The sequence below is a fragment of the Pseudophryne corroboree genome, chromosome 1 (genome assembly GCF_028390025.1).
Source record: "Pseudophryne corroboree isolate aPseCor3 chromosome 1, aPseCor3.hap2, whole genome shotgun sequence".
Classification (NCBI taxonomy): Eukaryota; Metazoa; Chordata; class Amphibia; order Anura; family Myobatrachidae; genus Pseudophryne; species Pseudophryne corroboree.
Window position 1 is genome coordinate 842,461,296 of NC_086444.1, and position 18,275 is coordinate 842,479,570.

An 18,275-nucleotide genomic window follows, 5' to 3' on the forward strand; every position below is an offset into this window, starting at 1 on the left:
GTGTAAAATGGGGACGCAGTCTGCCGGAATGTGTAAAATGGGGACTCTTGCCTGCCTTAATGTGTAAAATAGGGACACCTGTCTGCCGGAATGTGTAAAATGGGGACACTTGCCTGCTGGAATGTGTAAAATGGGGACACTTGCCTGCCAGAATGTGTAAAATGGGGACACTTGCCTGCTGTGCTGTGTAAAATGGGGACACTTGCCCGCCGGAATATGTAAAATGGGGACACTTGCCTGCCGGAATGTGTAAAATAGGGACGCAGTCTGCCGTAATGTGTAAAATGGGGGCACGTGCCTGCCGTACTGTGTAAAATGGGGGCACGTGCCTGACGCAATATTTAAAATGGTGACACTTTCCTGCCGTACTGTGTAAAATGGGGGCACGTGCCTGCCGCAATGTGTAAAATGGGGACACTTTCCTGCCGCAATGTGTAAAATGGGAGCACGTGCCTGCCGCAATGTGTAAAATGGGGGCACGTGCCTGCCACAATGTGTAAAATGGGGACACTTGCCTGTTGTACTGTGTAAAATGGAGGCACGTGCCTGCCGCAATGTGTAAAATGGGGACACTTTCCTGCCGCAATGTGTAAAATGGGGGCACGTTCCTGCCACAATGTGTAAAATGGGGACACTTGCCTACCGTGCTGTGTAAAATGGGGACACTTGCCTGCCGTGCTGTGTAAAATGGGGTCGCGTGCCTGCTGTAATGTGTAAAATTAGGACTTTTTTTTATCCTGTGGTGGCCGTGATGATGAGATCAGATGAGGCCACGCCCATCTTAACAAAGCCACGCCCATTTTAACAAGGCCACGCTCCCTTGCCGGGAGCGCGCGCATGCTTTTACTCTTTATATTTATGGGGGGGCGCATTTTTTTTATGTGAATGGGGGGGCGCATTTTTAAATCTCGCACTGGGAGCCAAATTGGCTAGAAACGGCCCTGCAAAAGGTAAATTATGTTTTTAATAAAATAACAGGTTGATTGTTGATTTTCAGAGCTACAGTATGTAATAATTAATATGGCATGATGGCACCCATGTGCTGCTTTGTGCATATTGTTCAGATCTTCAAACAGGAAAATGACTGATAATTAAACTAAATAATCCCATTTTCAGAATGTACCTTGAAAAGACAAAATGGTTTAAAGAAATATATTACTATTTTATTAGAATGGAAGGTAGCAGATCTAGATTTCCCAGGCAGAGCATAAGACAATGTGCTAGAGAATATGTGACAGACTGAATATCTTGAGGTCCTGCTTGGCTTATTAACTAATTACTCTGGAAGACTACAAAATAATTGGGGTAATCTGGAAAACCTAACTGCTGCCACTCACTCTCTGGCAGCCATCCAGTTACACATTGAGGTTATTTTTAAAACAGCTGCTTGTACGTCCACACCACATACATGATATGAAGAAGTTCCTTGTCATTACTGAGAACTGCATTTATTACAGGCCTATGTGAAAGCAGGTGTCTTGAGGCAAATCATGAGTTGTGGAAGAGGGCTTCAGAGCATAATTAACTGGTGGTTTATATGACAACTGTTCCACTATCTTGTAAGCATCCTCCATCACATCAGGTACCATCTGTTTTTTTTTACAGTATGCTCAAAGAAAAATGTGAGATGAACTGATTTTTTTTTTAACCATTTTTTTGTGGGAAATGTAAGTATCCCCTGGATGATATCAGAGATATTTGCTGTAGTTCTCTTGTTTCTGATTGCAATAGCAGCCCCGAAAGGTTTGTATGGGAGCTTCTATATTGTGATGTTTACCAAGTTTGGCCCCGTTAGCATCGCCCATTGTTGCTTATAGGCTACATATTGCATCATTTATTGGGAGAGGGATCATCTGGATTACTCCCTGCTAACAGCAACTCGAACAAGCGCAGTAGGCTGTCCTACAGTAGGTCCCGCGGCACAAAGTAAAGTACTTGCTGATGCGATGACTTTACTTTACACATTGCAGGGACATGCTTATATCGGAGCCCCTATTCCTGAACGTGTTTCATAATACATCCAGGCAGTACAGCCACAAATACTGTAGTGGCAATAATACATTCTAATTAGTGGGTTTCAAACCTGATAATTAATAAATGGACCCTTGGTCTTTTACTGGTCAGTACAGTATGATGAGTTTTGGGGATACTTGTTTATAGCTCTTATAAAGCATACCAACCAACATCATCATACTTGCCAAGTCTCCTAGAATGTCCATAAGACTGCCAGGTTCCCGCAAAAGCATGCAACCTTCTTGCATGCCGCCCATTTCCATAGTTACATGGGCAGGATTAAATGAAGAGATTAGCTGTAAAATTAGTTATTAAAGCCCCCCTCCCGCAATGCTGGGATTCATGGGACTGCTCAGCTAGTGGTAGGGCCATTACGATGTAAACTACTCCCCCTGTACTTGCCTCCTGGGCCTCCCAGTCCGATCTTTTGGTGGCAGAACAAAAATTTACAGCAAAGTACATAATGCAAGATTTCTGATTGCAAAGTAAGGACTACCTGCTCATGTAATACTTACAGTATTTCAGTTGAAGTGAATTCTTTTCAGGGAAGACCATACCATTTTGTGTACTGGAAATCAGGACTATACTCTGAAAGTCGGGAAAGTTGACTGGTAAGATTAAAAAATGTATTCAATATTTAGGCTCAGTTCAGATTGTAGCATTGAATATGGTTCTAAAAAAATCAATTGACTAAATAATTATAAAGCAATGGTTTTTAAATATATTTTCACAGAAAACCAACAATTTGCCCTGACAGGATCACACGTGTATTTTTGTCTCATTATTACAAGCTTCTGGGAAATTCTTTTAAGATAAAATGAATTTTGAAACATATCCTGCAATTGTGTTTAATTGCCTTTATTTTTAAATATATTATTGATTAGCTTGTTTCATCGTAACAGTCATTCCACTGTAGTCTGAGCACTATTCAGTTATATAATACAAAGTAGCAGAACCTTTAAGTGCTCCGCTGTGTGGAATTTCAGGAACTCTGCATAAAGGATGTTTTTTTTTCTGTAGTCTTAGTAAGATCAAAGAGGCCTATTGGGTCTATTTTATGAATTCAAGTCTCTACCGAACTTGCATCAGTGGTTAGAGGGAGGATTAGATTTAACTGTACCTGAATTAACAGGAAATGAAAGCCTTTGCTCTATATGTATCAACTCTCACCACCTTAAATACATATATTAAACTAATACCCTGGTATCCAGAGCCGGCCTTAGGCATAGGCAAACTAGGCAATTGCCTAGGGCATTTGTTATGCTTAGGGGCACCAGCAACTTCTGCTGATTAAAATGATATGCGGCAGCATGCCTATATTCTGTGTGCGACTGCAGCTGTATCTGCATACGAAATGCTGCGTTGCAGTGATTTCCTGCAAATCACTGTAATGTAGCATTTTGTATGCAGATACAGCCGCAGTCACACACAGAATATAGGCATGCTGCATATCATTTTAATCAGCAGAAGCTGCTTGTGCATCCTACCCATATTGTAATGCAAATAGTAATGCAAATAAGATGCATTTTCATAAACAAAAGGCGCCCGACGTGAGCAGAGTTGCCAGCTGACTCATGCCAGGCATCTCCTGCAGAACTAGTGGCGGTGCTAGGGGGCACCAGCCAAAATCTTGCCTAGGGCATCATATTGGTTAGGGCTGGCTCTGCTGGTATCCACCATCCCAGGAGTAGTGAGGGTTGTAATTCCTTTAGGAAATCTTGCCTGCAAATATGTGTGGGCCCTCCACACATCCAGTCAGCTCCATTCTGAATAGCCTTGGTGCTTAACTGGGGTGAGTGCCAGGGTAATAGTTTAAAGTAACTTAAAGGTCTAATATTTTATTTGAAACAAATACCCAAATCACATGTCTATCTTGTTATTATTTGCCCATATCTGTAATAAATCTGCTTTTTCTTTAGTCCTGAAGTAGTCCAAATGGCAAAAATAAACTAAAAGAAGGTTGAAGACTTGCTCTTGATTTGCTGGAGAGTGTGGGAAAACCATTTAGATTGAATGTTCACTTATTTACCCTTTTTATTAATTTGCATCACAATGCTGGAGTAATTATTTTCTGTTCTCAAATAGTTTTTGTTTTTTTATTGTAGAAGAATGGAATGCATCAAAACCTCCCACTATGATCAGACAGAACTTATCAAAGTACAATAACTCTACCAACTGGTGTTACAATTGTAGTGTGGTATGGTTAGATTTACAGTTAGATTCACTATTGGTGACACACGTCCTCATTCATATTCAAATGTAAACCTTCTTTATCTCTTGCCTAGAATACTACATTATCTCTTGCCTAGATTACTGCAACCTTTAGCCTATCAACCTCCTGCCTACTCTTCAGTTTATGCTTAACACCACTGGCCACCATATTTTCCATTGGTGTTGATCCACCTCTGCTGACCCCTTTGCTACTTCCTTTACAGGCACTCTTCCCCATGCCAAATCAAGTTAAACTTCTCTCAATAATCTACACTTCAACCACTCGTGTCCACCATAGTTATCGTTTCCACAACCACACTCCCTGACCCCCGCTTACTCTGCCAATGACCACCGCCTCTCCTAATTCCTAATCTTCACTTCCTACTCACACCTTCAGGATTTCTTTGCCCCCAATCTCTGTAATTCCCTCCCATGCTCAATCTGTGTTGAAACGTGTTGGTATGGAACCAGAAGTCTACCTTTGCTGTGCCAATTAATTTAAGTTTTTCAAACAAAAAAGTACTGTACATAGAAAGCTACTCAGATTAAAAAAACAAAAAATTGTCAGTATCTTTGTTTTACAATGACATGGTAACATTTGTTAGAGTCCAGCAAAATGTGATTCTGACAAATTACAATCAAATCCAAGATGATACAAGTACTGTGTACATATAAAAGTTCAACATAAATAATAAGGGACGTTGAGAAAGACAGTATGTGGGAAGGGAAAGGTAGGAGCAATGGGGAAGATGGTATGGAGAAGATGGTATGGGCCATGGCTCACATAAATCACTGTCAAATAGAAATAGCATTACAGTTGAGTGGGAGGATCCACCAAAACATTCTGATCTCATACCTTAATGTAGAATGAAATTGAATTTTTATTTGTTGCTTAACTTGTATTTCTAAGGTCTCAATAATGGATCCTCCCAAAAACTTTTTACTGTGTTGTTGTTATTCAAAGACATTTCCATCCAGTCTATCTTAAACACATCATTTATCCTTGAACATTTGCAGAGAAGGAGGGTGAGAAGGCTTTATCCATTGCTGGAGTATGCATTTTCCTGCCATGGTCTATCAGTGCTTTTTTGCTTCTTTTTCTCCTGTCTGAGCCAATGCAAACACCCATGATGCCAGAGGGGATGTTTATGAAGACTTACAAAGAAACCGCTAAGTACTGTACCTGTGTATTTTTAAATCCAAGTGGGAGCATGAACATTTTTCCCCCTGTACTAGCTCTATCAAACAATATTACACTATTGAATCTTTTTATTTGTTTTACATATCATTGAGGGTGAACAGAAAACTATTTATAGTGTAAGTACACTTATCATTTTTATGGCTTAATTCTGTCGCATGCAATGCCAATAAGTCAATGTTTTTCAACTGTGCATGCGCCTGAGTCGCAAAAAAGTCATACAGCATGTCTCCATGGTACAGATGTGTCCTCAAACATCCTTGCTGGAATCAAGCTAAATAGCCCTTGAAGTCGCGCCATGCCGTGGCGGGATTCAGTAGCGCCGAGCACATTTTTTTTTCATTTTCCCCACGAAAATGCGTCCTAGACGCACAGTAATACAATACTATGCACAGGCAGCTTCTGCTGATTAAAATGCCTATATACTGTGTGTAATTGCGGCTGTATCTACATCCGAAATGCCACGTTACAGTGTTTTCCATGAAAAAAACAAAAATGGTGCACTGCACTACCAAGTCACAGGGCACTCACAGAGCAAAGATGTAAGAGGACACACCTGTATGTAGGCACCATTGCGATTGAGATGCACAATATCTAAGTGTCTTCGAAATGTGCCTGTCATTTCTGGGCAGTGACTGGAAGCTGGCTATTCAGATGCACAGTGATGGTCCGTCTTCTGGGCTTGTTATGGGATTGTCGCAGTCATGACGCTGAACTGGTTGCAAACTTTGATGCTTAATTAATCACATTAGAGGCCATACTCTGACGGAGATTCTGCACCTAGCATGAGCCTGATGAAAGTTTCCTTGGTGCGAACGATGGCTGCACCTAAAGACGTTCCAACTGGTATTTATTTCAGCATCTAAAGATGCTCAAAGTTGGTATCTAAGGGGTCTATGTAGTAAGCCTTTGTGAGAGATAAAGTGGATAGAGATAAAGGCCCTCATTCCGAGTTGTTCGCTCGCAAGCTGCTTTTAGCAGCAGTGCACACGCTAAGCCGCCGCCTACTGGGAGTGAATCTTAGCTTAGCAAAATTGCGAACGAAAGATTCTCAAAATTGCGAATAGAAATTTCTAAGCAGTTTCTGAGTAGCTCGACACTTACTCTGCCACTGCGATCAGTTCCGTCAGTTTCGTTCCTGACTTCTGATGAAACAGCCCCGGGATTGAGGCTGAGAAACGCGTCAAGCACCCCGCCTGGCAATTTGCCCGTCATCCTGCTGACCACTTGCATATGCACGGCTCACATCCAGCAGGACGTCTTGGACGGCAAATTCACTGCCCGGCACTTTGCACGGCATATTGCTGACCGCCACGGAGATACAAGATACAGGCTGCTTCCAATAACTGCTCACAAATTACAGAGAGGGAGCGGTCGGTTTCATCCACACTATGGTGTAAAGTCTTTTCAGCCATCCACAGCTCCGGTTAGATCGTTCTCGGCTTCAGTGCCGTCAAGTGGGTAGCCGGCGCCCACAAATCACTATACGATCAATTGCACCGTCAGAGGCTGGGGTAAGCATAATTAACAGACTGCTAAATAGCATTCCTGCTTAAAACTGTTATTGTGCCGCATACAACAAATATATAAAATCAATCACCCCCTGCTAAGCCTCTTCAGTTGTATTTAATATTACCGGAGTACTGGAAGAGTGGAATCATTAACTGTGGACTTTGCAAATTTCCCCATTATTGATGGACTTTCACGTACATTTTTAGCAGCATTCGATGGACCCTTTTGTCCAGTGAATACACGTGTGGAGTTTTATACAAAATAAATTGGTCTATTGCAGAGTGTCACATTATGTCATTCTAAATATGAAATGGATACATTGTTATTAGGAGCATTTTTCTAGTGAGTCACAGTAAATTGTTACAGTGTTTTGTGCATTTTACGAAAAAGTTTTACATGTTTTTAGTCACAGGATGTTTAACAATAAGTTTTGAATTTTTAAATAAATAATTATATCGAAAATGATAGCGCTTCATTTTGTTTGATATTCAGTTTCGTTCCTGGTTTGACGTCACAAACACACCCAGCGTTCGCCCAGACACTCACCCGTTTCTCCAGCCACTCCCGCGTTTTTCCCAGAAACGGCAGCGTTTTTTCACACACACCCATAAAACGGCCAGTTTCCGCTCAGAAACACCCACTTCCTGTCAATCACACAACGATCACCAGAACGAAGAAAAAACCTTGTAATGCCGTGAGTAAAATACCAAACTTCTTAGCAAATTTACTTGGCGCAGGCGCAGTGCGAACATTGCGCATGCGCAGTTTGCGGAAAATCGCTGCAATGCGATGAAAAAGAACGAGCGAACAACTCGGAATGAGGGCCAAAGTTCCAACCAGATGTGCCATCTTTGGAGATGCTGGGCTGCCCCCGGAGACTAATGCCTGCACTGTCGGCTCAGTCTCTGTGACATTAGCCGAGTGCTGCAAGAGAATGTCACACTGCTTCACCCAGCTCCTGTCACTGCGGAGGAGCCGGCATTTTGGTTTCACCCCATATGAGGGTGACACCCAGGTACTACCCACACCCTCATAGTGAGGCCACTGCATAGAGATATTAGAGATTACACCAATAAAAGATGCACACACGTCTGACTCAGAATCAGCCCCTGGGATCACAATTAACTTGTATGCAAGAGTGTATATTCTCATTCGCACTTTGCACTTTGGATTTATCGCCTTTTACAATCAGCCAAACATTTAGGAAATCCTTCATGATATTGTGTATTTTTATGTCAACGGAGTTAAAAAGGATCGATTACTGGACCGATTGTGAACTTGAGTGGATTTATACAATCCGTATGAAAGTTCTCATGTCCATTTGTATTTGTATGAAGTTTTGAGCTTTTTTGTCTCTCAGGTAGTTGGGGCTGAAATGCTGGTGGTCACAATATCAGCCTCGGCATACCGAAGGTTAGAATCCCAGCAGGGGTTGGGTAAGTATGCTAACTCCACCCCTCCCCCCCAAACCTGCTAACCCTCTCTTACCACAGCCTAAACCTAACCCTCCCACCGCAGCCTAACCCTAACCCTCCCTGGTGGTGCCTAAACCTAACCCCCATTCCTGCAGCCTCACCCTAACCCTCAACCCTCTCTACAGCCTTACCCTAATCCTTCCCGTGGGTGCCTAAACCTATCCCCCCTCCCCACAGCCTAAACCTCCTTTCCTGCAACCTAACCCCAACCCTCCCCCACTGGCTAAGCCTAACCTCAAACACCCCCCCCCCCCTGCCCCTTACCTGAGGCTTACCTCTCCGGCGGCCCGGAAGACACTTGTTCGGGATCGCGGCTTTTGGGATGCCGGCGCCGGGATTGTGATATCATTCGGGCTTTGGTATTTCGACTGCCAGGATAACTACCGTTGGGATCCTGACAGGATCCCCTCTCAGGTCTCTGTTATATAGAGTGCAGGGCAGGGACGTGTGGTGAGCTAAATAGCTCAGGAGGCACTGACTAGCACCAGAGCCAGATTTACATGCAATATATGAGCCAAAACGTACCTCTGGGCATTATACACAGGTGCAGCAGTATAAACACCTGGTAATTTGGTGAGTTTTGATCAGAGATGTGTGGAAAAGTTAGCCGCCATAGACTTTTTACTCCAGAGTTTTGGCTATAAAAATTATTAGAATAATACAAAGAAGATATTTCAAACATATTTTTTGTATTTTTCATATACTTTACGCAGTCAAAACTCTGGCACAAACGTTAATATGACAGGAACGGCTCTGCCTCACCTGCCTCACCCCACCGCACGTCACTGGTGCAGGGTATGTAACTCCTGTGAGCGGGGTCCTCTCTCCTTTGTTTTCTCCATTTAAATGTGTAACTTGCAGACTGCAATTATGTAATTATGCATATATAAGAAACTGTTAATAAAAATATTTGTAACTTTGTCAAATGATCTATAATCAGTTTTATCTTTATTTTGTGTTATGCCCTATCCCATATCTACAGCACAATGGAATCCTGATGATGCTATATAAAAAAATAACTGGCAAGCAAAGAAACAGTTTGATCAATTGTAAAATCAATCTAAATTAGTAGAGCTTAATTTGCAAAGGATAATTAATAGCATATACACATATAAGGGACTGAGGGGTACCTGTGTTAAGGGTCGTGGTATCAGCGCACGTTATGTCCGCTAATACCACTTCTCTTCCATGTATGAAGAAGAAGATATGCGCTATCGGCTTTGCTTTTTTTTAAGATAGCACGCTGAAATGCCGGGCAATATATGAATAGTCAGGGGTACTGACTGTTTCGACAACAGTAGCTATCGATTTCAACAGCTACAGGTGTCATTGCTTGGTGCACAGCACTGTCCCTGGCTGCCGCCACCAACAGCCGGGGACTGTACATATAAAAAACAACAGTTTTCTTGTTTTCACTATTGCCGCAGGGGCTGCTGGGGAACTTCTGATCGGCACATGTGCACAAAGAATGCAAGTGTCAGTTAGAGCAGCCAAAGAGGGAGAGTGCACAGTTCAACACTCTCCCTCTTTGGCCCATTTGTTAATAATACCTGCTGACGATATGTGGATCTGCTTCACATAACGGCCGTCCCTGAGAACCATGGGGTTAGTGATAAATCCACTTGATATAATTACATTTTCTAACAGCTGTCTACAATGCAAGACTAGGACAAGCAAATCTTTACCATTTTCAATTCGTCATAAGGTAGTAATACAATGTTTCCATTAGGAAAATGCTTTCATTTAAATCAATGATTGGAATAATTATATAGCATGGGCTGAGGTGGATTTTGGAAAAAGAATGACCTTGGGCTCAACATTATTGGCCATAACCCCAACCCCAGGGCCGTCTTTTCGTATGGGCTCAATGGGCTCTTGCCCAAGGGCCCCAGGAGTAAAAGGGCCCTAACCTGATAGCTGAGGGTCCCCTCTTTCCAGGGGTACCAGAGTTTTGAAAATCGGCCCTGGGGAACCAGAGATATCAGACATCAAAGCAGTGGTCCCCATCCAAGCCTATTAATTGTTCTTCCCAGCCAGATATCTCGGTTTCTGTCTGACTTAGAGTTTTTCTGAGGGTATATTCCAAAAGCTGTGACTCTTCCCTTTCAGTGGACACTGGCAGCTTGTCTCTATTATGCCCAGAACCAGAGATATCAGCCTTCAAGCAGCTGGTCCCTGCTCTAGGTCCACACGCCTAATATGCTGTTTTATATATTTGTCGGTGGATTGCTCTGGCTCCTGAAGTCTGATCCCCAAGTTCCCAGAACCTCCTGAAAGGTGGGACTGTCTAGTTTTTTTTTTATCCCACTAAAGCTAAGAAATCTATTTCCAGGAACTGGAGATATCTGCAGTAAAGCAAGCTGCCCTGACCCCCGGAAAATGATGAATATTAAGCCCACTCCACTATCCACCCCTCCCCTTTGTATTAAACACCCCCTACTACCCTGGAAGTCATGTACCTGGGCCCCTTCATTCAGCACAATGTCCCCTTCTACAGTTTAGTGTTCTCCTTCCCGCCCCATTTGTGCAGTAAATGAGTAATTAGCAGAAATTATTTCTCCAGGTCCTACATGCTGAGCGAAAGATAGAAGCCCCCATCCCCCACGGAACATCAAAGCTGCCGCTGATAGCACCCCCCACCCCTACCGCTGATGGGTGGATAGGGGCCCCAGTGCATTGCTGTGTCCAGGGGCCTACACTGCTGTTAAGACGGCTCTGCCCAACCCCAACATCACTTCACTGGTCAGCCCATTTATGTTGGCGCTGGTCGAAATGCTCAAGTCAGCCAGCGCAGCCCGCACTATAATTCACATCCATGATCCCCTCATAATAAGTCGTATTGAAAAAAAACATAATTACATGGACGCTAGGTGGCCCCATGAACCCAGTGGCATACTGGAGCTCTCATGCAGGGTGAACTGCTGTGTTAGCCCCAACAAGTGCCTCACGTGCCTAGTGGTTAACCCACCCCTAGGCATGGGCCTCATTTGGAGCTCTGTGTCTGACTTTTTTGTCCAATAAATATATGTATTTTGCAGTCGTACCAAAATACATACGTATGTAGATTTTGTGTATAATATTCCTGCATCCCTGCATGGAGAGGTAGAATTAGGTCCTACATTAATCTAGAGATGAGCGGGTTCGGTTCTCAGAGAACCGAACTGTACCGAACTTCACGCTCTGAACCCGGTTCCGAGCCCGGCTCGGGTTTTCCCGTCTGACTCGGAAACCCGAATGAGGCAAAACGTTATCATCCCGCTGTCTTGATTCTAGTAGGATTTGGATTCCATATAAGGAGCCACGCATCCCCGCCATTTTCACTCCGGCATTGGAGAGTGTACAGAGAGGACGTGTCTCCGTTCTCTCAGTGTCCTCAGTGTCCTCAGTGTCCGTGGCTTGTGCTGAATCTGTCCAGTCACAGTGCTTGTGTCCTCTGCTGCCATATGTCCAGTGCTGCTGTATAGTGTGCTCTGTTGTGCTGCATCAGTTCAGGGTGGTGTATTGTGCTGCATCAGTCCAGTCACAGTGGTGGTGTCCTCTGCTGCCATATGTCCAGTGCTGCTGTTTAATAAGTCCCTTACAGTGTTGCTGTGTTGTCCTGCATCAGACAAGTGGTAGTGTCCTGGGCATCAGTCAGTCCAGTGACCATTCAACAGTGGTGGTGTCATCTGCTGCCATATGTCCAGTGCTGCTGTATAATAAATCCCTCACAGTGTTGCTGTGTTGTGCTGCATCAGACCAGTGGTAGTGTCCTGGCCATCAGTCATTCCAGTGACCAGGCAGTCACAGTGGTATACGCTGCTGCTATATGTCCACTGCTGCCATATAATAATAATAATAATAATAACAACAACAACAAGTCCCTCACAGTGTTGCTGTGTTGTGCTGCATCAGACCAGTGGTAGTGTCCTGGCCATCAGTCATTCCAGTGACCAGGCAGTCACAGTGGTATACGCTGCTGCTATATGTCCACTGCTGCCGTATTATAATAATAATAATAATAATAATAATAATAATAATAATAACAACAACAACAAGTCCCTTACAGTGTTGCTGTGTTGTGCTGCATCAGACCAGTGGTAGTGTCCTGGCCATCAGCCATCAGTCATTCCTGGGCCGCATATTGTGTTATATAACTCCAAAAATATAATGGAGACCAAAAATTTGGAGGATAAAATAGGGACAGATCAAGATCCACTTCCTCCTAGTGCTGAAGCTGCTGCCACTAGCCATGACATAGATGATAAAATGCCATCAACTTTGTCTGCCAAGGCCGATGCCCAATGTGATAGTAGAGGGCATGTAAAATCCAAAAAGCCAAAGTTCAGTAAAAAGACCCAAAAAAAGAAATTTAAATGGTCTGAGGAGAAACGTAAACTGGCCAATATGCCATTTATGACACGGAGTGGCAAGGAACGGCTGAGGGCATGGCCTATGTTCATGACTAGTGGTTCAGCTTCACATGACGATAGAAGCCCTTATCCTCCCGCTAGAAAAATTAAAAGATTTAAGCTGGAAAAAGCACAGAAAAGAACTGTGCGTTCTGAGATGGTATCACAAATCCCCAAGGAGAGTCCAAGTATGTCGGCGGTTGCGATGCCTGACCTTCCCAACACTGGACGGGAAGAGGTGGCTCCTTCCACCATTTGTGTTCCCCCTGCAAGTGCTGGAAGGACCACCCACAGTCCAGTTCCTTATATTGAAATTGAAGATGTCACTGTTGAAGTATACCAGGATGAGGATATGGGTGTTGCTGGCACTGAGGAGGAAGTTGGCGATGAGGATTCTGATGGTGATGTGGTTTGTTTAAGTCAGGCACCGTGGAAGACACCTGTTGTCCGTGGGATGAAGAAGCCCATTGTGATGCCTGGGCGGGAAGAGGTGGCTCCTTCCACCACTTGCACGCCCCCTGCAAGTGCTGGAAGGAGCACCCACAATTCAGATTCTGATATTCAAATTGAAGATGTCACTATTGAAGTACACCAGGATGAGGAAATGGGTGTTGCTGGCACTGAGGAGGAAGTTGATGAGGAGGATTCTGATGGTGATGTGGTATGTTTAAATCAGGCACCGGGGGAGACAATTGTCCATGGGATGAGAAAGCCCATTGCCATGCCTGGGCAAAATACAAAAAAAGCCACCTCTTCAGTGTGGAATTATTTCTCCTCAAATTCGGACAACAGGTATGAAGCCATCTGTTGTCTCTGTCAATCTGTAATAAGTAGGGGTAAGGATGTTAACCACCTAGGAACATCCTCCGTTATATGTCACCTGCAGCACATTCATCATAAGTCAGTGTCAAGTTGTGAAACTTTGGGTAAGAGTGTAAGCAGTCCACTGACACCTAAATCCCTTCTTCCTCCTGTACCCAAGCTCCTGCAAGCCACACCACCAACTCCCTCAACGTCAACTTCCTCCTCAGTCAGGAACGTCAGTAGTCCTGCAGGCCATGTCACTATCAAGACTGAGGAGTCCTCTCTTAACCGGGATTCCTCCGGAGGATCCTTGAGTGGTACGTCTGCTGCTATTGCTGCCGCTGCTGTTGTTGCTGCTGGGAGTCGATTGTCATCCCAGAGGGGAAGTTGGAAGACCACTTGTACTACTTCCAGTAAGCAATTGACTGTCCAACAGTCCTTTGTGAGGAAGATGAAATATGACAGCAGTCATCCTGTTGCAAAGCGGATAACTGAGGCCTTAACACTTATGTTGGAGTTAGACATGCAGCCGGTATCCACCATTAGTGCAGTGGGATTTAGACAATTGATGGAGGTATTGTGTCCCCGGTACCAAATCCCATCTAGGTTCCACTTCACTAGGCAGGCGATACAGAGAATGTACACAGACGTCAGAAAAAAAGTCACCAGTGTCCTACAAAATGCAGTTGTATCCAGTTTCCACTTAACCACGGACATGTGGACAAGTGGAACAGGGCAGACTAAGGACTATATGATTGTGACAGCCCACTGGGTAGATGTATGGCCTCCAGCAGCAACAACAGCAGCAGCAATAGTAGTAGCATCTCGCAAATACCAACTCGTTCCTAGGCAGGCTACGCTATGTATCACAGCAAAGGAGGGGGAATGCACCTGACTCAAGCGCAGCGGAGAATGATTTCTGTCTTGTGCAAGGTTCTCCAACCCTTCGAACTTGCCACACGTGAAGTCAGTTCAGACACTGTCAGCTTGAGTCAGGTCATTCCCCTCATCAGGCTTTTGCAGAAGCAGCTGCAGAAATTGAAGGAGGAGCTAAGATCGAGCGATTCCGCAAAGTATGTGGGACTTGTGGATGGAGCCCTTCATTTGCTTTGCCAGGATTCAAGGGTGGTCAATCTGCTGAAATCAGAGCACTACATTTTGGCCACCGTGCTCGATCCTAGGTTTTAAGCCTACGTTGTATCTCTCTTTCCGGCACACACAAGTCTGCTGAGGTGCAAAGACCTGCTGGTGATTAAATTGTCAACTCAAGCAGAATGTGACCCGTCAACAGCACCTCCTTCAATTTCTCCCGCCACTGGGGCTGCAAGGAAAAGGATAAGATTTCCTAGCCCACCCACTGGCGGTGATGCAGGACAGTCAGGAGCGAGTGCTGACATCTGGTCCAGACTGAAGGACCTGCCAACGATTACTGACATGTCTACTGTCACTGCATATGATTCTGTTACCTCTGAAAGAATGGTGGAGGCTTATATGAGTGACAGCATCCAAGTAGGCATGTAAGAAAGTCCGTATTTATACTGGCAGGAAAAAGAGGCAATTTGGATGCCCTTGCACAAACTGGCTTTATTTTACCTAAGTTGCCCCCCCCCCCCCTCCAATGTGTACTCCGAAAGAGTGTTTAGTGCAGCCGGTAACCTTGTCAGCGATCGGCGTAGGAGGTTACTTCCACAAAATGTGGAGAAGATGATGTTCATCAAAATGAATTATGAATTCCTCCGGGAAGACCTTTACCAGCAATTGACTCCAGAAAGTACAGAGGGACCTGTGATGGTGGAATCCAGTGGGGACAAATTAATACTCTGTGAGGAGGAGGATGTACACAGTGAAAGGGGTGAGGAATTGGAGGATGAGGATGAGGTCGGCATCTTGCCTCTGTAGAGCCAGTTTGTGCAAGGAGAGATTGAATGCTTCTTTTTTTGGTGGGGGCCCAAACAAACCAGTCTTTTCAGCCACAGTCGTGTGGCAGACCCTGTCGCTGAAATTATTGGTTTGTTAAAGTGTACATGTCCTGTTTATACAACATAAGGGTGGGTGGGAGGACCCAAGGACAATTCCATCTTGCACCTTTTTTTCTTCTTATCACCATGTGCTGTTTGGGTACTATTTTTTTAAAGTTCCATCCTGTCTGACACTTCCGTATATGTCCAGTGGTACTGCCATTTAATTCCAGTGATTTGGACGTATAATTGCAGTGATTTGGATGTATAATTCCAGTGATTTGGACGTATCATTTCAGTGATTTTGCCATTTAATTCCAGTGATTTGGATATATAATTCCAGTGATTTGGATGTATAATTCCAGTGGGAATTGTTTGTATCACTTGGCTTAGTCATACAGCTACCTCATTGCACCTCTTCGACATCTTTGCATGAGGTGCTGTTTGGGGCCTAGTTTTTGAAAAGTGCCATTCTGTCTGAAACTGCCGTATGAGTCCAGGGGTACTGCTGTATTAGTCCTGGGGTACTCCTTATAAGTCCACCAATTGCAGAATTTAAAAAAAATGACAGGGGCGTGCTGGAGATACTGTCAGTGGACCTAACAATTGCAGCCCACTCTCGACATTCAGCCACTGCGTGACACTACTAGATGGGCCCGGTGGTTGTGTCACTAGCTTAGTCATACAGCAACCTCGGTGCACCTTTTTTTCTTCTTTGCATCATGTGCTGTTTGGGGCCTTTTTTTGATATCTGCCCTCCTGTCTGCCACTGCTGTGCCACTCCTAGATGGGCCAGGCATTTGTGCCGCACACTTGTGTCGCTTAGCTTGGCCATCCAGCTACCTAATTGCACCTCTTTTTCTTCATTGCATCATGTGCTGTTTGGGGACTAGTTTTTGAATAGTGCCATCTTGTCTGCAACTGCAGTGCCACTCCTAGATGGGCCAGGTGTTTGTGCCGCACACTTGTGTCGCTTAGCTTAGTCATACAGCCACCTTGGTGCAAATTTTAGGCATAAAAACAATATTGTGAGGTATTCAGAATAGACTGGAAATGAGTGGAAATTAATGTTATTGAGGTTAATAATACCGTAGGAGCAAAATTACCCCCAAATTATGTGATTTTAGCTGTTTTCATGTGTTTTTTTTCAAAAAGCATCCAGATCCAAAACCAAAACCCGAAAGGGTGGTTTGGGCAAAACCAAGCCAAAACCAAAACACGAAAGTGGAATTAGAACCAAAACCAAAACTCAAAAAGTGCCAGCCGCACATATCTACATTAATCATAATTTAATTATAACAAAGGCATTTAATGACACAGGTCTGGCCTTGTCTTCTGACAATGCTGTCAATCCAACAACATCTATAACATTTGCCAGAAGGGCCTTTATACCTGAGACCATTAGAGGGCTGTGCACCAAAAGTTTTCTTATGATGAGACAACTGAGTGTCCATTATACTTGTCCACAACTTCTTTGTGCTCTCCACTCAATCACCCACAAGTAGGTCACTCTGTAGCTTTTAATGTATAATAGGGTCTTCTTTTAAATAATTGGGCAAAATAACTATTTTTGCCATTACAAATTAGAGATGTGCACGCGTTTTGGTTTTGGTTCTAACTCATCATTGTGTTTTGGGTTTGACAAAAGCACCCTCAAGTGTTTTGGTTTGGATTTGGTTTTAGATTCCTTCAAAATCCCTACAAATCTAAAAACATTGATTAATTTTTTTTTTATATAAAAATCGATCCAACAGCTAAAATCATGTAAGTTGGACCTGTTTACATGCAATTCAAAATCCAAGTTCAGTTTTTAAATCCGAGTTATGAACTGACAACAGACCCAAGCCGGGACTCGGTTCCACTTGGATCCCCAAATAGTGATTCTGAACTGGGTCTCGATTCTGCGCAGAAACCCCTAATTTGGGTGTGTTCGTATTGCAGGGAATCCAAACCGCACATCTCAGCACAGACGGTGTAATGGTTAGCATTACTGCCTCACATCACTAAGCTCATGGGTTTGGTTCCCACCATGGCCCAAACTGCGGAGTTTGTATATTCTCCCCGTGCTTGTGTGGGTACTCCGGTTTCCTCCCACAATCCAAAAATATACAGGTAGGTTAATTGGCTCCCAACTAAATTAACCCTAGCATGAATGTGTGTGCATGTACATGTGGTAGGGAATATAGAATGTAAGCTCCCCTGGGGCAGGGAGTGATGTGAATGGCCAAATATTCTCTGTAAAGCGCTGCGGGATGTGTGATATATAAATAACTGGTAATAAATAATAATAATAAATCTGTTTTCTAGTCCCACTTTAGTAGTGTCACAAAAACAGTGTACTAAGAGTAAAAGTAGAGGTTTTGTGTTACTTATAATTACTAAAGGGTGGTACACACAGAGAGATGTGTCCCAGAGATGTGTGCTGAGCGATCAAGTACAGATCTCTCAGCACACATCTCTGGACGCTCAGCACACAGCGCAATGGAAGATTCCTGGTAGGCTGATGTGCCCGTGTGACCTGTTTTGTGTGTTGTCATGTGGCCCCACCCCCCAACATGACAGGCAGCCCACCGCACTCAGTACACTGCATTGTCCCTATTCATGCCATGGCTACATGGTATGTTATACCTCTTCTCCTGCCTATGTCAGGCCACTTCTACAAAATTTTACTGGGATGCTTTTAGTTCCCAATCCACCTCTGGTCTCAGACACA